At 42.6% G+C, this 22,426-nt stretch overlaps 1 protein-coding gene across 6 annotated transcripts in view; it reads right to left on the bottom strand.

Moving 5' to 3' along the window:
• Positions 1 to 22,426, bottom strand: part of MID1 (midline 1) — a 635,531-nt gene that overhangs the window by 31,724 nt on the left and 581,381 nt on the right. The window lies entirely within an intron of this gene.

Genomic DNA, 22,426 nt, shown 5'->3' with positions numbered 1-22,426 from the left:
CGGGGAATATATATATATATATTTTTTTTTTAAATCACTCTGAAACATGGGCAAAGCATAACCTTCAAACCACCCAACTGGATACGTATTCTTGAGTATTATTGATACACAGAACTGTAACACAGGCCCATGCAGCCTCGCAGGTGCAAGGCGGTCCATAACCTTTCAGGCCTCCCAGCACAGGGTCCCCCATTGAGCCCGAGCCAATGACAGATATGGGATAGGCTGGGGCCCCTCCTCACATTGTACACTGGTGCACCATCCTCTGTGTTGCACCACTCTTTATACAGCACACACAATGCCCGTAAACAGGCATCAACTTACTGGAAATATTCATGTTATCAACTAATAACAACTGTTGCAATTAAATTAATTGAGACCATGGCGCAGCACAAACTATAGGAATAAAAAACCACAATTTGAAATAGGCAAAAAATGCATGCTAAATATTCCCCCCCCGCCCCCCCCCCAAAAAAAAACATTACAGTACCAAGGATCAAGCTAAATAAATATTTACAGTATGTTATTCTTTATCTTTATAGTAAATGTTAAATAAATAGTGCCACATTAACAAGTTCAAAAAGAACAATTGATGGACAGAATGCAGAACAATGTCATACATTCACCCCAGTACAGAGATCTGGGCCTAAATCCATCGTTTTTTTGCTCACCATGCCATTCCAGTTTGGACCCAGCCATATGCAAATCAGTCTTGACCCTGCGCCCAATGGCGACAGTCCAGCCCGAACTGCCCGGCTAGGTCCTCCCTGGACTGGAAACAAGCATCCTAGGACCGGTTTCGGGCTTTCAGCCCTCATCAGCCAGGAAAGTTTGACTCCAGTGGCATGAAGAGCACGGGACAGACGTCTGGGCATACCCATCCCACTCGGGGTGACAAATGCAAAAAGAACAATTGATGGACAGAATGCAGAACAATGTTATACATTCACCCCAGTACAGAGATCTGGGCCTAAATCCATGTTTTTTTTTGCTCACCATGCCATTCCAGTTTGGACCCAGCCATAGGCAAATCAGTCTTGACCCTGCGCCCAATGGGAACAGTCCAGCCCGAATTGCCCGCCCAGGTCCTCCCTGTACTGGAAACAAGCATCCTAGGGTCGGTTTAGGGCTTTCAGCCCTCATCAGCCAGGATAGCTTGACTCCAGTGGCATGAAGAGCACGGGACACACGTCTGGGCATACCCATCCCACTCGGGGTGACAAATGCAAAAAGAACAATTGATGGACAGAATGCAGAACAATGTCATACATTGACCCCAGTACAGAGATCTGGGCCTAAATCCATCGTTTTTTTGCTCACCATGCCATTCCAGTTGGCAAACGCCTTTGCAGTCCTTGATAAATAAAAAGTGCATGTTAACAAGTTCTGGTCTGCCAGTAAGCAGTCACCTTTGTAGTCCACGTTAAGAATAAAGTACCTGGCGACCAAGCTCTGGACTGACTGCTGTTATCAAGCATATCACTGGCTTATAAAGGTTCTAAATGCAGGAAGCCAATAGATGAGTAATTGGTGAATATTAAAAATCGAGGTATTATGTTGGTGATTGGATAATGCCCAGAGGCAATATATTCCATAGTTGGAATCTGCCGTCACATGGAAAGCCACCAGCCTTGCCGACATTCCAATTTGAGGTGCTGAGATTAGGATCTGCCCACTGATCCAGGATTTATCAAATTGGACCAGGGCATTCATGCAAGTGGGTGTTTTTATGCAGTTTTCCAGAAGAAGCAGATTGCTCTGATTGTTTCTGTACCTCCATTGGCTGTTGGTTACGCCCCCAAGCTCGCAGTCCAGATATAGTCGAACTTTCATAGATCAAAAATCATACCGATTTGCACTACATAAGGCTAGACATTAAGGAGATTGCCACGTCTGAATAAGTTGTCAAACAATACTGAATTCTGGAGTGCACCACCACAAACACTTGAATAGTGCAGCGCATGTCAAGAAACCACAAAAACAACATCTTGCAGTATTATTTCTGGGCAGGCTAAGAACTTCAATCTGCGCTATTCCCACCACACAGCAACATTATCAAAATCACAAAGTACAAAAGGTCACATTTAGAGAAGAACATTTTAGGGTTTGCTGTGTAAAGCATCCAAACATCTGTTCTTAATCCGAGGTCCTTTTTTCGATAAATTGCTAAAATGTAAGTCCGCCTCAACTCATTTGGCTCCAACTTTCCACGCAGAAAAATGCTTTTAGTCTGAAAGCTGAGCATTTTTTCACAGAGGGAAGTAAAAAAATAAAAAAAATCAGACCTAGGATGGACAGGCTGTATGGCACCAGGAGCACAGAGAAGGTGCTGAGGGGTATGATTTGGATTCACCGGACAAGTAGAGAAAGTGACCAGTGAAAAATTGGCTGATACACGGATACCAACAAAAAATTACAATGAGTAGTTAATCACACAATTTGATCTCAATTTTTGAGTACGGCAAGGGGGCAGGACTTCTGTCTCATGATGCTGGAGCAGAATATACTTGAAGGGTCTTATGGGAGCACGGTGTTGTCTTTGGCCAGGCACTCAACACCTCTACCACAAAAAGTGACTCTGCATGGCCACACCCAGAGTAGTATGGCCTTTGGCCATGATCACTTCACTGTAGGAGCAGGACCAGTTATACTCATGGTTTTGCTGAGGAGGTTCCGCTGCCCAAGTCTCTATCCTATGGTAGCACTCTTAGACTCCTCTCTGCAATTCTGCTGTTTACGCTCGCAGGTGAACGATGTCTTGCGGCTCTGACCACGCCATAGGACACTGCGACGTGGGTTTAACACTAAGTCGCGATTGCCACTCCAGTCACCATCACTGCTGTCCATGTGACCTTGGGTGCAGATGCAATGGTCTCCGGTCACCATTGGGAGGTGAATGTCACTCACAAGGTCTTCTGGTTCGACAGGGAGCCAGATGTGCTTCCAGGAAAGAATCTGAAGGTCCAGCAGGTCAGCCATTCTTCTCAGACTTCTTACAGGCTGTAACTGAGGTGACCAGCAAAAAACACAGCTGACCACCAATTTCCGACCTTGCGGCTCACCTTAGCACACACAAAGCAAGTGCTTTGCTTTACTGTTAAAAAGTTTTCACAAAACAATTCTGAATCCAAAAACGCGGTAGGATTTCAAAGGTTTACCCTGTGGCTTTGAAGGCCACACATTTAAGAAATACCCGTGATGAACGAATGCCTTAAATGCTCACCACTACCACAAAATACCTGCGTATGTTTATCCTTAATACAATTTACTGTCCAATACTTCATTTTTTGGTTTTATATAAACTCGTTGTTTTGTGAAGTACTAACACGTCCCGTGCTCCCAAGGAGCATATTTAAACACTTTTCTAAAAATGTAGTACTACAAACACAATGGTTGAAGTCAGAGAGGTGGTTTTAGCAGGCCAGCTGCTTCTACGCAGTACGAAAAGCAACTTTATGGGAGCACTAGGTGGCAAAGCAAAGTCACAAATTCCAGGTTTATTTCCGGTATATATGGAGTGACCCAGCTGGAAAAAATGATATGTTGCCCACACAGCTGGAAATCTGTGTCTTAGTAATCATAATTAGGAGGATGTTCACTATGGTGTATGAGGGTCAGTGCACTACCTGTAAGAGAGAATGTTGCTGTGTGCGCCGCTGCATTCCCATCTAACTATACACTGATTCATGAAGAGTAGAGTAGACTGCCGGACATGAGAAATGCTGTGCGTAAAAGTAGAACATTAAAAGCAGGTGTACACGTTTCATGACTATCTCCAGAATATATGATTCCTCTTCAGTGCCCAGTCACATAATGGCAGTTCTACATATCTTGCTTTCCAATGTCAAATGTTGGTTCCTGCAAACACTTTTCTTTGTTTTGATCACGTTTGTATATTCCAAGATGTTGACAGTGCTTAGTTTATAAATAAACAGATAAATAAATAAATGCCAAGCCCAAGATATTTCTCACAAAACCACTGTAGCTTGCACCATCCACTGCCCATACAACTTCTGCCAAATATCAGAACCAACAAATCGCACTCCCACAAATGTGATAGTATGGACTATTCCGTGACATCCAAACCTGTAAGAATGGCCTAGATATGCGTGTGGTATTTAGCTTTCTAATATATTTTGAATTATAAACTCGCTGCTGAAGTACATTTAAAAACAAATAGATGCAGAGTGCCACCACATGGTACAATGCAGGTGTTAGGAAGGAACTGTGGGTGCTGAGTACCAGCAAAAACTGGCACAAATTTAGCACTGGATATTGCTCTGTTAATGAGCACACACCAGTTGGGTCCATACACTGGAGGATAGCTCAAGCGTCCATGGATGTGTATCATGGTCTGTAAGAAGTTCCATTACAACAACCTAGAGGTGGGCAACCCACTGAAAGCTCAAGCCAGGCTCTAGGCCAGCTCGAGGTCCTGTTGGAACCTCGAGCCCATAACAAGCCGAGCTTTCAAATGGCTTCTGCCTGCCCTCCTCTACCTAGGATGTGGTGTTGCGGTCAGAGGTGCCGACAAGATTTGAGTCTCTGCATTGCCTCACCATCCTGAGATTCTGGGTATATCACTTAATCTCCCCATGCCTATAAATAATGCATCTGACCTTGTGTAATGTAACGGATGCTCATGTGAAGCACATGGGTTGAGTTCGCACTATATTTAAAAATTGTTCTAAGAGGTGAAAACAAAGGCATAACATTTGGAAAGACAAATAAATACCAATTTACTGGATGATTTACACAAAGTGAAACCACAAAGTTGGATAAATCGCAACTTTCCCACTTTAATTGTGTGATGCTTGGCAAATATTGTATTTCACCAAAACATTTTTCTTCATTATCGCGTATGAAAGCACTTTCAAATATATGTGTTGAGAGTACGACTTGTAAAAATCTATCACTTTTAATAAGTACTGCTCGGTGCAGTTCTATACTGAGCCCTATTAATGATAAAGCTTTCACGTGTTAAAGAAATAGTCTCTTCAAAATTCGAAAAGTGTATCGTATTTTACGTGATGTTTGTGGCATGATTTACGCAGCAAATATTTACAGGCCTCGTCTCATGCACGGGTTCTAAGATCCGAGCCAGACCCTTGGCCCGACTCTGGCTTGGCTCTCACTGTTAATTTGTTGGCTCGCCCACCTCTACAACAACCACCCTTTCTCTTCTTCCTATCATGTCTGTTTCCTGTGTGATCAGTGATATATTTAGTGACGAGCACATGATGCCGGCAGGAGGCGGATTGGAAAATTATTGTGTCAACAAGAGATGTGTAGTTCCTGCAGGACAGGAAGTCGACAGGGAATAAAGTATTCCAATTCAGACTTCAACCTAACGAAAGAAAGTGCACAAGGGAAGGGAATCCCTTCAGGGTGGAACTAAACCCCTCACACACCCAGCAAGCTAGGTGTCATGCTTCATCATCTGGGTTCTGCTCCTCGTCGGGTCGGCGGTGCAATACCCGACGGGCACCCATACAGGGGCTCTTTGTCGGAGATCTTTTGTTCCCTGCCGTATGGTGCATGCGTGTGAGGGCCCGGGAGTGTAGATGTAGGTGATTAAAAAGGTTGGTTAATCTGAAATTGAAGTTTATTGGCTCAGTCAACCACCTAGTTAAAAAGGGGAGTGAGTGGCGTAAAAGCTATATGTGCTCACAACGGATGAGTGGCTAGCTACGCTCAACTCTTATGGTCAACATGTTTCGCGCGCATTGAGTCAGGAGGATCTCGTGGCGCTTCGTCAGGACCTATAGTGAAGTGAAGTGTGCTCGAAAAAAACTATCTACAGTGTGGTGAGAAAAACAAGGGTGAGAACAAAAATGTTGGTCAACCCTTAATAGGCGCCCCTACCTTATGTATTTGATTTAAGAGGGGGTCACCAATTTATGTTAAAAAGAGCTCCTCATCAGGTGCATGGCGCGTCCACAGGGGGAGAAACACATTCGTTCCTACACAGACATCCCCTGGAGGTTATTCAACCTGCCCGCGTCGCCGAACCCGGAAGCTGGAAAATTATTGCTCTTTTTTTTTTTTAAGATTGTGTATCAAAAGTGACTTTTTTTACTTGTCTAAATAGATCATTCGCAATTCTGGAGAATTTTAAACCTTTCCTGGCGTTTTCAAAAGGCACTCACACTTTATAAAATGTCTGTCTTTAAGGCTGCTTGCTGTATTTGAATTTTTTCAGCACTGGTTAAAGGCACTATGCACTTTATAAAGAAAAAAAAAAATTTATTTTTAGGGTTTGGTGTCATGCTCGAAAAAGTTTAACAAAACTTACATACTTAAACATAACTGGATGATTACTGTTTTATTGTGTCTGATTAAGGACAATGAGTTTTAAATGACTTGTTCTGGACGTCCCTGATGTGTCCTCATGAGTTGTAAATGTCCTAAGATGCTTTTTTATCGAAACCCATGCTTTTAAAGTACTCTTTATATTTTCTTTTTTATCTATGACTTTTATGGTTTGTCAAAAACAGAATAAAGTTTCATTTGATTTGATGTTGGCAATAAAGAGAGGCCTTGGGTCTGCCTGTTTACACTGCTTCTGAGTGACTCCTGGCCTATCATGGAGCGTAAAGTTATGAGAAGAAGGTCACATTTCCTTTTTTCCAAGAAAAAGTTAGCCTTATCTCTGACCGGTGTAACACAAAACTACACAATCAGCAAAGCAGAATTTGCAAACGGCAATGGTACTCAACTGGAGCGTGAAAACCCAAACTATGCTTTTATTTGTGTTGTCAGTGAAGAGAGGACGAACAGCCAAATGAGCACTTCTCTTCTTTGAAGTTCTTAAAAGCCACTGACCAGAACTGCAATTTAGGTTTTATCTTCCACTACTGCATACGTTATTTTACTTTAAATATATAAACGTCTAGTTTTCATGTTCCAACAAAAGATCCAAAATAAATTCATGCATGAATGTTGCCATTGCACCAGAGCATCTCCATGACACCCCCATGGAAGGAAAGAGTGTGAGTGGAACTGGAAATCAAAAGAGAGTAAAAGGGAAAAAAGGTACGGGCAGAGGAAGTCCACCAAGCCATTAGGGGAGAGGATGTGTTCTAGCGGCTAGGACGGTCGACCTCAAAGCTGGGGAACCAGGTTCGAGTCTCGGCAAAGACGCTCAACAGCCTGTGATTCTCGGCAAATCATTTAATCTCCCCTGTGCCTAACAAAAATGAATGTGTCCTTGTGTAACGCAACTGGTGCTAATGTAAATCACTCTGATACCTTCGGATCAAGTTTGCGCTATATAAAACTACGAAGAAGAAAAAAACCACTTAAATGATTCCACACTGAACATTCCATTTGGACACTGATAATTATATAACGTTGAACCATATGCCCTCTCAAGCTACCCCATATTATTTTCAAGTCTGTAGTAGGCCTTTTTTGGGGCTTGACCAATGGAATGTATCTTCACGCCATTTTCTACCATGGGTTTCCAAATGGACTTTCAAGTTTAATTGCTTTTACAGGGAAGTGGAATAAGTGCCATATTAATCTGTTTAATACCTAGCTTTGATCATTTTTAATTCCAGCCCTCTACACACAAAGAGCCAGATGTTGAACACCCATTCAATGGGTCATTTAATAAGGGAGCCTCAAAATATGACCTAGGAAATACAGTGTGCGACCTGAAAAACACAACTACGAGCTACAATGGACTCAACAAGGAAGTGTATGTTAGATGCTTTTGACTCTGTATGTGACAACTGGAACTGCTGCTGTCACACACGGTGACACGAACACGCTTTACATAGATCTCAAGGGGTGAGGGGGAACAGTACAATGAGATGGGGTAATAGAGGAGAATGAAGAAGAATAAAATAATAACAACAGAAATGAACGAGAATAACATGTTAAATCAACAGGCTTTGTACAGCACAGTCTGTCATTGCGCTGACTGCGCAGCGCTGTCAGGCAGCCAGGGAATCCTTCCGTGTGTTAGAATTAATAATTCAGACATTTGCAATGATCTCCATTTTCAAAATATTGGCCTCGTGCGTTTTAAACATTTTTTTTAGGTTCCAGATTTCTCGTTTAACTAGATATTGAATCGAAATATAATTCTAAATATTGCAGTTTTTGTATATTTGGGTCGTTTCCATAGGATCTGATTTCATGTAGGTCTCATTTTTAATGTCTTTTTTTTAAAGACTACCCTATGTCCTATTTCACCTATTTTCCCACCTTGCTCCTTGTTGTGTGACGCCATGTGTAATCTTTATCTCTTTGCATGTTACGAGGGAGGGCGTGCCGCATTTTATATAATTCTCCCTCTTTTAAAGGTAGGAGGTTCGCATTTCTATTGCATCCTGCTGTTCAGTTACGCACGCATCCTTTCTCCCAAACTACTCTGTGGTGGGCGTCTCTTAATTATGCTTTACCTCCCTAATTTGTAGTTGGAAAAGGAGCTGGGCTGAGCACACTAGACCGGGACCTGACTACTATTTATTTTAGCAAACCAGTAAGTGATCTCTTACCTTCGCAGAATTTCATGAAGTGTAGTAACAATAATGGTTATTTGTTCATTTTGGGTGGCTCCTTATAGCAAACAATTCTCCACTCCTGTATTGTCTTTGTCAGTTGTTAACGGTCCGAAATGTTTCATGTCACCGAAAATAACTTGTGTTATGCACAGATGGGAAACACCGTTTCCATCTCGGTTTTTACACCGCGATGAAATCACAACGCGGTTGTTACAACGACCATGTTGTAACAACACAGTGCCATTACTACGCAAGTCGTTACAACTACTTGCGCTAGATGGCGCTCTAGACTAAGGAATAGGTTGGTTTACTATTCCACCACCTTCCCTAGTGTTGCACAAACTGGAAATGGAATAGTAAATTATGCTATTCCTAAGTCCAGCGCGCCATCCAGCGCAAGTCATCGTAACGACTTGCGTTTTAATGGCACTGCGTTGTAACAACACGGTAGTTGTAATGACCACGTTGTGATTGCATTGTGGTGTAAAAACCGCGATGTAAAGTGTCATATTCTCACGGATATCACTCTCCTCTGCATGCACACCTCCCCAGGAACCTAGTTCTTAAAGTCCAAGCTGGGAAGCGACTTTCAAGTTGATTAGACCATTCGATTTTGTAAAATATTCTAACTTATTGTAGGAGTGGCAGAGAATCTCCGGACTCGTTTTAGAAACCTGCATGAGTAGCTGATGCAAAAACGTGCATTTGCATAAGATTTTTTTTCTTCCCCCCTTCCCCATCACAGTCAAATATTTTACCCTATGAAGAATCCACGGACTCCAGCCCCATGAAATAGGTGAATCTTCCCCACTGAAGAAACGCCCTGACTTACTCCTTCATTGTACAGGAGTAGTTTTGCATGCGAGTGCAGGGTGGGAAACTCTCAGCACTTTGTTCCTTATACACGCAGACTTATCGTGGGCGCTTACGTCATGTCTTGTTTGTCTGGCCTACACATTTACAGAACGTCAAAATTTTAGCCCTTGTATTTACGAATGCCAGAGTTTCTTTCTCGGAAAAACACTTTGCAAAAGCACTTTTGCAGAAATCCTGATGCAGTGGATAAGATTTGGACGTCACACTCACAAATTGCCTTGTGTGTGCACCGATTGGGAATTTAGGTATGCAAAAAAGTTCTTGAAGTCATTTTGCCTTTAGAGAAAACAACCGAAACAACGAGGGCGTTTCATGCACCCTCTCTACCCTAACCCAAAAGTAATAAATAAAAATAAAATTCTGTACTATAAAGGATTTAGCTCATTCCTTTTGTTTCCGCCCCCAGGATGAAGGATTTCAGAAGCAAAACTAATTTCATGTCTAGATTCATCTTTGGAAAAGCTGCTTAAGCAGTGTATGAAGATTCAGAAAACTCATTTGTCAAATTAAAAGTCTGTTCCCCTTTCTTTTTTCTCCTTTTGTTTTCATCTATGTTTATCAGTATTTGAGCTTGTAATTAATACGTTGCATGTGTTGTATTGCTAATGAGATATATTCACCTCGAGTATTGAACTTCCGGTTGATTCTAATTACTAAAATATTCTGTTCACTTGTATTAAATAGCATACATTGGGAAAGTGTACCCACTTTTAATTTGAAAAATATATTTTATTATAAGGACAAATCACAAGCCAATAGATTTTTAAATGGCCTGCGATCACCTTGATAATGCAAGATGAGGTAAATGACAAGGATGCATGTTCCAAAGAGGCATCGTTCGCAAACAAAGCTTATGATGAGCAACTCTTTTGACACATAGGAGCTGCGTTTGAAAAGGATGGAAGGCGGTGCATTTTTCTACATGTTGAAATCTAGATCCCACCAGCCTGCACATGTGTGAGCTGAAATTACGTGGAAAACATTTTGTCCTAACGCATGTTCACACCGGTTTATACTCTTATCAGCATATCTTCAATCTTCTACTCCATATGCTTATACACCATATGTCTCACCAATGTGCTGGTTTTTTCTAGCCCACTTTTCCATGCCTGGAATCTACCATTTACTTCTACAAACAGGGAAAGTTCAGCTTATTTTTTGCACAAATGCAGCGCGAGCCACGACATACCTGCAGCGGAACACACGGAAAAGAGCTGAAAGGAAAAATTCGAGAAATACAAATATCTCCACTTTTGGATGGGTCCTCTTTTTACTTTTGTAGATGATGCAGTTTCGGTATTTTGTGTACACAAATATCTACCTGTTTTGCAATGAAGCCTGAAAGTGCCATATTGTGGCACGAAAAGAGAGAATCCAAAGGTGCTGAATGAGGATCAGATATCTCCCTCACCGCCCCAAATCTGCCCTTCTTAAACTGAATCATGCTACCAATATGCCCATACGTAAATCAATTTCTAGTAAAGATTAGGGCTAGTGCTTCATCATCTTGGATCACGATTGAGAAGTTGTCCTTTCTCCACGTGGTGAAGCTGTTAAGATATTTGATGACGGTAAGGTTATAAAATGTGGACATGTAATTGTGCAAATATCCAGCTCTAATACTTTAGAATATGAAGTGCTTAAATATCACATCTCCTAGATTCCTACATTGTGCAATGAAATTCACTTGACTAGATATCCTATTGCAGTTTGCCATGCTGTTACCCACAAAATCAGTTGTGGAAATCTTAGTTTCTCTGGGTAGCGTTTGTTTAGGTCGAGCCTAGCCAAAGCATGCGCTGTCTCTTCGAGACATGCTGTATTAGCTCTGTGGGATTATATACCATCCATTGTCTTTCTATTTGTCACTTCAATTGTGGCTCAAAAATGCTTGCTTGGCAGTAGTTAATCCTTCCTCTTTGTCCCTCCTTTTTGTGTTTAGCTGCCTCCCACAGAGCACCATCCAATTACTGTTAACATTACACTTTTGTGTTTATGTGTTGCTTTGGGGGACTATTTTTTTCTTTGATTCCTGCTCGAGTCACAGATTGCCTGTCTTCTGTGGTTCAGCTTTAGCGCCAGTCTCTTAATCTTCTCGTCATGTTCAAATATCAAGATGAAATGGCAGATGCTTCAGACATTGTTTTGAAATCTCCTCTTTGATTTTCTCTGCTTTCAAATAGTGAGGATTTCCCCCAACCCCTCCCGCTTCACTGTTTGATGTTTAAGCAAGCCTCGGTCACCAGACCTTCAGCAACCCCACCTCGCAGCACAGTAAAGGGCAAGGCTTGCTCTTGTAGCATTTTCTCTGATGCTTGTATATGTAATGTGAACTCAAGTGACCCGAAAGTGTTGGAGCGCTTTACATGAGCACTAACTACATTACACAATGTCAGATTAATTTTTGGGGGCATTTTTATAGTGCGTGAACTCGACTGACTCAAAGGTATTGACTTGCTTTACAAAAGCGCCAGATACAGTACACAAGGTCAGGCTAATTTTTTTGTTAGAATGTGAGCGGAGATTAAGTGATGTTGCGCCACTCCAGTTTATTAATTATTTCCCCTCTAGCGACAAACGGGAGCAGCATTCATCCCTCCCACGTCACTGCATGCTTGCCCCGCTGTCTCTTGCTGTCGTCCTCCTCCTCTCAGAGCTCTAATATCAAAGCCCATTCATGACAGCTCCCCAGGGACTGTGAGACATTTGTTATTATATAATGTGAGGTTTACATGAGCGTTAGTTACTTTACATAAGGTCAGATTGATTTGTGGGGGCATTTTTATAGAGGGCAAACTTGACTGACCTGGAGGTTTTGAAGCGCTTTACAAAAGCACCAGTTGCTTTACACAAGGCCAGGTTAATTTTTTTTGTTTTTAGGTGCGCGGATATTAAGTGATGCAGACACGGACTGTTTATTAATTATTTCCCCTCTCCTGACAAATGGGAGCATTTTGAAATTGTTGCTATGTCCAGTGCGTCTATAGCCAGGGGGCTGGGACAAAGGGTGAGACCAGGGGCCTGCTGGTAAATGGATGATGCGAGCAGTGTTTTGAATTAAAAACTCTGGAGAAGGGTGCCTGGTGAATAGATGCCTGGCGAAGGAAGGATGTGACGACTCCTCCATTGCAAAGTACTGCACTGCTTTTTTCATAGGCTGTTCAATACTCTAGTGATGTAGTTTCACACAGAATGTTATAGTGCTGTTGAATTGCATCAAGGCACTTATCTTTCTGTCTGTGCGTGTTAAAAAATCTTGGAATGTGTTACATAAATGTTTCCTAAGGCACGCATGTATTCCTGAATCACACTGCATGACCCAGTGTGTAGTAATTGTATAGCTCTTCAATCCCTGGTGGAACAGCACCCAGGATAATTTGCTGCTTTGCTAAATATTTATATTGTCCCAAAGGCGAGACCTACTGGTTATACCAATGCTTGTTTTCTCTAGCTGTTATCTATGGCCTTGAAATGTACACCACTGGACTGAAGCTGGTTCACCCACAACAGAAATGGACAAAACACTCATGATGACATGCGGTGACCAAGTCATCGGTTTGTCATACAACTAAGCAGTCCTTCTCTTAAGATCATGTATCAGACTAGCTCAAAACGACGAGCCAATCAGGGATGGATGATACTTTAACTGAACCCTGTGCAGATGTTATTTGGTTAAGTAGAGCATGGGTGAGTGTTTGTAGTTTAGACATCGAAAATATTTTGCCTTTGCCTCCCCTAAAAAAACATTTCTGCCATTAAGGTCCAACTTTGGCCTTGCTCAAATCCCTGAAGCTCAAACCTGTAGACGGGATGGGGTTTCAGTCTGTACCCTCAATTACCACTTTTGATGTCATGCAGTATTTACCGACTGTTCTGTCCTACAGCACCTTAGAAGAACACAATATTCAGAAGTGAAATACTCAGGCCATGAATATTTCTCAAGTCCTCCCCTCTTGTTTGAGTATTCAGCGATTCATGAAAGGCATCCCTTGCAAGAATGGAACTCTCATTCCCTACATTTAAATCTCAGTGAAACTACATCTCTTCATGTAAAGCCACAACAAGTAATGTGAAGTTTGCGAGCAATATGGTACACAGCCCCTAGAGATGCTCGCATATAATGTGCTGTAGAAATGCTATTGATATCACCAGGTCCAAGTTACTACACTAATGCCAGATGTACAAACATTAGGAATACCAGATCGCCATTAGAAAATCAGTATTCCTAATGTACGAAACTCTTAGGCCTCTCATTAGTGATTCCTAGCGGGTAGTAAATAGGCCTACTGTATGCATGTTAATGAGGTATGTCTCAATTTGCAACCCGTTAGGACTCACAGTCATCATAGTGAAGTCGGCCTGCTGAAGTCAGCAGACCACCATTTTTGAGATTGCTTTTTGATAAAGCATTTTTTTTAATGCAGCCCATTTATAAAGGAAAAAAAATAAAACTTTGCAGTATAATTTTTATAGAGTAGGCAATGGTACGCGGGACCAAGGAACCCCTTTGCGAATGGGTTAGTAAAGTAAAGTAATACTGTTTTGAAACCGGAATTTGGTCACAAAACATTAATACATACCATTCTGATTCGGTATTTGGTAGCAAGAGTAAATTTCCATTCAGTAACTAGTTACTGAATCTCAATTTGCGTTTTGTACATTATAAAAAGCTTTTTTGCAGTCGAAAACAGGCAGATTCTACGCAGCGGGAGGTTTGTGACCATAAAAAAGCTTTGTAGATTTTGGGCCTTAGTTTCGTCATCTGTCATTCGTCAACAGAGAGGCCCCTCAGCATGTCACAGAAGCCAGAACTCCATTCAGGCTGTCAGATGAGGTGAAAGCTGTCAAGACAACAGAGTGTCCACAACCATCAGAAGCATAACCACAATGTCTGCAGCAAGAATGACATTTCCTTGTTCTTTGTCTAAAGGGTAGGAAACACGAGCTGGCATTAAAAAGCCAAGACAAATAAAGGCCATTTTCATCCCACAGAGATGTGCAGCATCCAGAGGTGTTAAGAAGAGGAGTCGGCCAGGGAACGGCCCATGCCTTTGGGTCATCTGCAAAACATGACATTGTGCAGGTGTTCTGGGTCCATCAGTTGCATTTTTTCATAAAAATACCTGTCAATGTTCCCAGAGGACTACCTGTCCTCAAGGGCCACGTATTAAATGATTTTCTTTTACACAAAAGAGCCATCTAGAAGTTTAGTACAATAGGGGTTCACCAGGCCCATAAAACCCAGAGTGTGTTAAGGTGTTAAATGAATGCCCATGACAGGAACATAGGTTTCCGATTATATGGTACCATCTGGTAATGCTATCTACCCTGCCGCGAATTAAGGCATTTAAGAAAATTGTGTGGCTTTAAAACAACAGCAGAAATAGCTCTTAATGAATCATTTGGGATTTAAAATCTTATAAAAATACTACTGAACGTATGGACTATGTAAAGCAACAGAATGTATTTGTTTGTAGGTTTATTATAGTAAGCATCGTTTCAGCTGGCCGCTTCAAATCACCAACAGGTCGGCAGCGAGAGTGGGTAAGCCCATTAAAAAGACACCTACCTACATAAAGGCAGTTGAAGGAGCAGTACAGGTGGAGTGTTTACTGCTCTGTGTGACCTAAATAAGTCATATTAATGAATGCAGACAACATATATCTAATTAAAGGATAGGGGTACACAACATACATACTGCAGTAGTTAATGTAAAGGGACTAATTTGGATTTCTATCACTTACTGGAAATGTTTATCCTAAACAATACCCCCAAACCTATGACTCTCACCACCATCTTTCCCAGTGCACCATGGTTCTTAGACTCTCGCACCCTGATGGGTCACGATGAATACGCCAGCAAGAAGATTTAAGAATCACTGCAGATCACTGCGGCGGGCTGGGACGTGGGAGCTGCAATGGACTGATGCAAGGTGCTGAGCATTTTGTATTTGATGATCATACTGAAATTAGTATTTGTCCCACGCTTCTGTAAAAACAAACCATTTTTTGGCCTCGCTGCATCAAGCAGGTTTCGGCAGCCCCAAACAGCGGCAATCCTGCGGGACAGAGTCAAGGTTGGTCTTTGGTTTTGCAGTTGAAGCGGTGCTCTTGAAGCTCGCCGCACGCGCTCTTGATGCGGTGTCACAGCCCTGCTGTGCGTTATTAATGAGGAGCTTTATTAACATTAAATATTCATTCGGTGTAATATCCTTTTTATGCGGACATAGTTTTCAGCACATTATCAGAGGCCGTTACATGGCGCTTTGCAGTGTGCTGTAAATGCTGAACCGGATCCTTAATGCACTAGTACCGGGGTTTGCGGGGAAGCAGGATGCATTAACAACACTTTGGAAGGGGTCGAAAGAACTGAGTTTATAGCGTGTTAATGCTCTGCCTAAATCTTTAGCCATTCCTGCCAATGATAAGAGGGAAATATCCATTAACTGTGTTTGAGAAGTTGACATAACATTAAGGACTTCCTTCAAACAAGACTTTGTTAGAGGAATATCGGCTTTGACATCTATAACCCTAGTGGAGTACAGAGATTAAAGTATTGTTTGAAACCATTTGATGCAAACCAGAGTAGGTTTATGAAGTCTGACATTATTGAACGTTTACCTACTTAAGGCCAACAATAGTATTACTGATGTTTCTACAGCAGTAAAATATAGGTGGTTATGGACTAAAATCCTAAAATACAAGAGAAGAGTGCAGCCGCCTTCCTGTTTTCTTCTCTCGTTAATTCTATTTTTCCATGTCTTTTTGTCAAGAACTGTCTCCAGACTTAGCCTCGCTGTGCTACAGCACAGGCCAGATTACTTTCTTCTTAAAGACTCAACTCGTTCAACGTTGATCTTGTTCCTGTATTACAAGCCTGGGAAGCTGCAGCCTTTCATCTACACCAAAAATGTTATTATTAGCGTGTATGCTATAACTTCTCACAGAACTCTTACATTGTGATCTAATGTAAGGTAAGGTAGATTTGTAGAGGGCTGCTTGTCACCCGTGAGGGTAACCAGGCGCTGAGTAGCTGAGAGTAGACATGTGGTGAGGCTGGGCCTGAGTACAGGCAGTCTCAAAGGTCCCGCAAGAAGACTAATGGAACAGCCAGGTCTTCAGCTTCTTGTGGAATTCAAGAAGTGAGGAGGAGGCCCGATGTATTGTGGGAGGTCGTTACAGGAGGGAAGGGGTGCGCGATAGAGAATGATGCGGAGCGAAGTTGTCTCGTGGGTTGGTGGAAGTGAAGCCGGTGATTGAGCTATGCGGGTCCTATGTTGTGTAGTGACTTGAATGAGTGTGTGAGAAGTTTGAACTGGCAGTGCTTCTGAATGGGGAGCTGGTGGTGCTGTCTAAAGAGTGGTGTGGTGTGGATTCAGTGCAGGAGGTCAAGGATGAGTCTCGCAGCAGTGTTCTGGATGGTTTGAGGTCTGTGAAGAAGATGGGTTGGGATGCCGGATCGTCAACGTGGGGAGCTTCTGGTGATGAAAGAATAAGTTATTTAGACCCAGCAAGTTATGGTTACTTTGTATCTTCAGTTTTAGGTTTTCTGGATGCAGCTTCATGTGATCTGGCCTCCCAAAGGCTTTGCTGCCTTCTGGAGGGAACATTAAATGGATGTAGGATAAAAGAGAGAAGCCTAAATCTTCCTTACTCACCTTCCCTTAGGGAAGATGGAGTATAACAGTGCCATCCCCAAAATGGCTGATGGGAGCCATCAGCCATTTTAGCTGCACAAGGATGGCGTGTTGGACACAATATACACAGAAAAAGAGGAGCTCGTCAGAAAAACAAAAAAGACTTAAACGGTTCTCAAAATGCTCCTCTTTAAAAGATGATTTATCTCTTGATGGATCTCAAAACTATGAAAAGCTACACAACTAATACATCAATAATAGCAAACACTTCGGAAGTTAAGGATAAGGTGGTAGATTTTCAGGTCAAAGATCAGGGATTCAAAGTTAAGCTTGACTTCATGGAGTAATAAACCGCCAATGGCAACACCATGAGCTAAAGCATGAGTCACCCACAAAGCAGAGGTTAAGAAGCAAAGCCAGGTCACCATCCTTGTGTGAAGAAGCACTATTAGCTTCAACCCATCTGTTTCTCGATTCTCTTACAGCTACATTATGTTACTTTCATCCAAGCTGCAATGAGTATTTGGACAGGAAAGTATTGTCCCTCAATTTCCAGCACAAACAATTACACCCAAGCAAAACTTTTTGATTGTATTGGAAAATAATTATAATAGGAACACTGCAGGATTCTTATAGGTGAGAATATCAGTACAGACAGCATGCACAGAAAATCTGCTAGGCAATGCTAGAGGACAGTATAAATTGTCAAAGACTGAGAGCAATAGAATACGTTGAAAAGTGGATCTGAAGAAAGAAGAAGTATATTCTGCAACCATCTACAGGCTCAACATTATCTTGACATGAGTTAACTATCCTGGACAATTAGTTGCCATGTTCAAATTTGACTTTTCGTCTGAAAGTTCACGTAAGCCGATGCAAAGTATGCATAAGAATTTGAACATGGGGGCGTTCAATAGACGCAATGGACCATGGTACTGTAGTCTTTTTGTGTAAGAAAATACTTCAGAAATAATGCTAGAGATGTATGCAATTGCATCAGTTAAAGAGATTGTCCAATGAGAAATTATCTTTTTTTCAGAAATGAACCAAGGAGGAGCGACCTGACAACAAATTGCAGAAGAAGATCAGGGAATAAAGAAGCAGAACTCTTTTTACATTGCTTCATTGAGAGTTACACCTTCATACACTGGTTAGAACTCTTTTGTGAAGTTATGTACTGTAGAAATGTCCAAGCAGTAAAATATGAATGAGAGCATAGTTCAAAAAGACACACTAAACAGATGCTTTAAGGTGACCTAGTAAACCATTAACAAAACATTAAGCTAAAGTGGATACTGCCATGTGGTAAGGAATACTGATGCCTTTCGATGCACACATCTATCACCGAGAGATACAATTGATGTGCCTAGGCCTAGGGTACTCTTCAAAGGAATTTTTAACTTTGAGCATCTGAAGCGCTTGTAACTTGCAACTCACGTATTAGAACATGTTGTTACTGGCAGATGTTATAGACTTCCAGATAGATCTAGGTGTATCTAAAGTAGGATTGCTAGATCTTCTAAGGTAAAATATGATAGTGATTATGTATATCTTAAATTATTCCTTACCAGTGATATGCATATGAAGGCCTAAAACAGCCCACTGTTTGTGGAAAATATGCCTGGAATGTCCCTTGCCTGGGTAGCATATTTAAACTTCCAGCAACTTTAATAATGTATTTTATTTGTATAGCATATTTTTTTAAACACCTTTTGTTGGACTTGTCCCTTTCTGCAGGATTATCCTCGAACACTTTGCCTTCACTCCTCCCATTTTTGGTGAATTTGTTTTTGTTGGCCTTAGGACTCTGTGCACTTTAACCTTGATAACCAGTGCTAAAGTGTTTGAGCTCTCTGCTCAAAACATGATGACATTGATTTATAACCAATTGACATATTTAATTTACTTATAAGTCCCTAGGAAAGTGGCACTACATGTGCCCAGGGCCTGTAAATTAAATGCTACTAGTGGGCCTGCAGCACTAATTGTCCATCCCACTAAAGTAGCACTTTAAACATGTCTCAGGCCTGCAAAAGCAGCCATGTGTGTGCACTTTTTAAACTGCTATCTTGATCTGGCAAAGTAAATCCGTTGCCAAGCCCAATCCTTCCTTTTTAATACATATAAGTCACCCCTAGGGTAAGCTCTGTACAGCGCAGAGGGCAGGGTGCAATGTATTTTAAAAATAGGAAATACACTTTAAAATCCCTATAAGTCCTGGTAGTGAAAAACCCTTACATTTGTTTTTTTCACTACTGCAAGCCCTACCTCTCCCATAGGATAACATTGGGATTACCCTATTACATTCTAATAGTGTAATTTACAAATGGGAATAGATAACTAGTTCATGTTTGGTGTCTCTGGAATCACAATTTAAAATCTGAACTCTTGGTGAAGTCAGATTTTAAAGAGTAATTCTGAAAATGCATATTTAAGAAAGTCGTGTTTTCCTGCCATATACATTTAGAGCCTGTACCTGGGTTACATGACTGTGTGTAGCTGACAGTTAAGCTTTGTTTATTTCTCCTAGACAGCCACACACAATAGGGAGCTGAGGTGTGCCTGGATGGGACATCACTAGCAGGATGGTAGGGAGGAGCTGGGTACTGCCCCACTTACACTTGAACAGGATGTGTCCTGCCCCCACACAAAGATGTCTGGGAACTTCAAAAGCAAACCTCTAGAAGTTACTTCACACTTCAAAGGCTCAACTGTGTAAAATAACTGGACCTTAGACCCAACTCTTCAGTAGACTGCTGGACCTGTGGATACTCTACCTGGAAGGAGGACTGTTCTGCTGCTACAAGGACCATCACTCTGCTGGGCTGCTACTCTAAAGAAAATGCTGCCCTGATGGGCTGTCCTGCTGCCCTCTTGCCGTGGGAAAGAGAACAGGACATTTATCTTGAACTCAGAACCCCAGAGTGACTCCGAGGGCTAGTCTGCTGGCCTCCTGATCAGAGCCTCAAGGATAATAAGGGATCCTGCACATTCTACATCAGACCCAGGACCCAGCTGCAGCGAGTTACTGGCCCCCCAAGTGGTGCCTCTCAGGTCCCGGACATTGGTGTGGCTCACGGGCACTGAAATCAAGCGTTTGGGGTCTTCGTGACCATGAACGCGCCCGTTTGCACAAGACCTCGTCACTCGCACCGCAAAGCTCTGTCAGTCCAACTCTTTGTACTGCAGCATTGACCACACACAGAGACCACCACCACGAAACTCCAGCAATGCCCGCCCGCGACGCCAGCCAACTCTTCGCACTTTGCCGACAGCCTCCTGCAACGCTCTCCCTGCTCCTCGCGGCCATCTGCAATTCAAATTGGACTCTTGGCACGAACTTGAGAAGGTAAAACCTTTGCGGGACAGCATCCGACCTGCGCTCCATCGCCGTTGGCTTGAACTTTTGACTTTGACCCAGTTTAGCATGACCAGATATCTGCAGCTGGCGCTTTGTGCTCTTAGGCACTATGTTACACTTTAATCTTTAAAAATGTATATCTGTGGTTCTACTGATTGGGTTTTTGCCATATCTGTCTTGTTTTATTTATCAAATGTTGTTCTATTTTTCTAACTATGTGTGGAATTATTTTTGTGTGGTATTTTCACTGTTTTACTGTTTGCAGAATTGCACAAATACATTACACATTGGCTGTCAGCTAAGCCTGACTGCTCTGTGCCAAACTACCAGAGGGCTGAGCACAGGTTAATATGGTGATTGCTCGTGCCTTACCCTGGCAAGGATTGTGGTAGTTGCTTGACCAGGGCTCACACCTCAGTCAACAAGTAACCCAATTTGTCACATCTTTATGAAAGTCTGAGGGTTTTTTATTTTCCAGAATCAAGGGTCAAGAAACAGCAAATGTGGGATGATTAGAAAGCTGGAGATGGAGATGTTGGACCTGTCTGCCGCTTTCGATACGGTCAACCATGGGGTCCTGTTGGAGCGACTCCGGACGGCTGGGGTAGACGGCACTGCCCTACTTTGGTTCCACTCCTTCCTACGGGACAGGAGACAGGCGGTGTCTCTCCCCCCTTATCAATCTATCTTCTCTTCTGTCCCCCACGGGGTGCCCCAGGGCTCCTCCATCAGCCCCATTCTCTTTAACGTGTACCTTAGACCTCTGATCACGTTGATAAAGGCGCACAGGTTAAAAACAATCAACTATGCGGATGACACCCAGCTCATCCTCTCTTGGGAGGGAGAAGACTCTACCCCCCTTGCAGCCTTTCACGACTGCTTAAGGGAGACGGCTGGGTGGCTACACAATAACTCGTTGCAATTTAATTCCTCCAAAACGGAGGTTCTGTATTGTGCAGGAAGTCGCATTCCTCGGCAATTCCCCTGCGACTTTTGGCCCCCGGAAACAGCAGATAAACCTCGGCCAGTTACATCGGTTCGCAACCTTGGGGCCACACTGAATGATAAAATGAACACTGAAACCCAAGTTGCTAAAACGGTGGGAATGTGCACAGCTATCCTGCGCTCCCTGCGCAAAATTATGCCATTGCTACCCGCACAAGCTCGGGAGCAGATAGTCAGGTGCACCATCCTCAGTCGCCTGGACTATTGCAACGCGCTGTTACTTGAGTCCCCAGTTGCCCTGCTTGACCGACTTCAAAGAGTTCAGTCGGCCGCAGCCAAATTAGTTCTGGGTTGGACTAGGAGATCTTCAGCCTCAGCGGCCCTAGCTGAACTACACTGGCTTCCGCTCAAACAACGTGTGGCCTTCAAGTCCCTCTGCCTTGTTTTTAAAGCGCTCCATGGAGCTGGACCTAAACCTCTGCAGGCCATGTTCACATGGTATACCCCTTCCAGAGCTCTACGCTCAGCCTCAGCCCGTCTGGTGATTGTTCCTAAATATAACAAAGTCAGGACGGGGGGCAGATCTTTCAGAGTCGCAGCGGCTAAACTGTGGAACAGTCTGCCTCCTGATATCCGTCAAATCTCACAGCTCCTCCCTTTCAGGAAACGCATCAAGACGTGGTTATTCCCTTAGAAACAACCCCTTCTTCCTGCTCCTCGCTATCTGTTCCCCTGAGTTAAGAGTATTCACCAGCGCCAGGAAACCTGCAAGGTGTCAGCCGCGCTTTATAAATGTTTAAAAAAAAAAAAAAAAAAAAAAAAGTGTAAGGAAGACGGGAAACACAGAATGAGGAGAATAGCTAATAACCGTCCGAGAATATGTGCATTGAAAACCAAGGGAGCAAAAGGATGTCACCGGAAGAAGTGTAAAGATAGAAGTTAAATATACAGGACTGAACCTGTGGGACACCGACTAAGTACTGTAGGAGTAATAGGGAGAGCTGATCCAAGAAACAAAAGGATACCAGTTAGAAATACATGAAAAAGCCATATATGTTGTCCGGCAGTCAGCACTTTTTGCTCTTTTATTTCCCA

This window comes from Triturus cristatus, chromosome 8 (genome assembly GCF_964204655.1).
Source record: "Triturus cristatus chromosome 8, aTriCri1.1, whole genome shotgun sequence".
NCBI classification, from domain to species: domain Eukaryota; kingdom Metazoa; phylum Chordata; class Amphibia; order Caudata; family Salamandridae; genus Triturus; species Triturus cristatus.
Note: the sequence above shows the minus strand (reverse complement) of the source record. Positions and strands in the feature narration are given on the sequence as shown.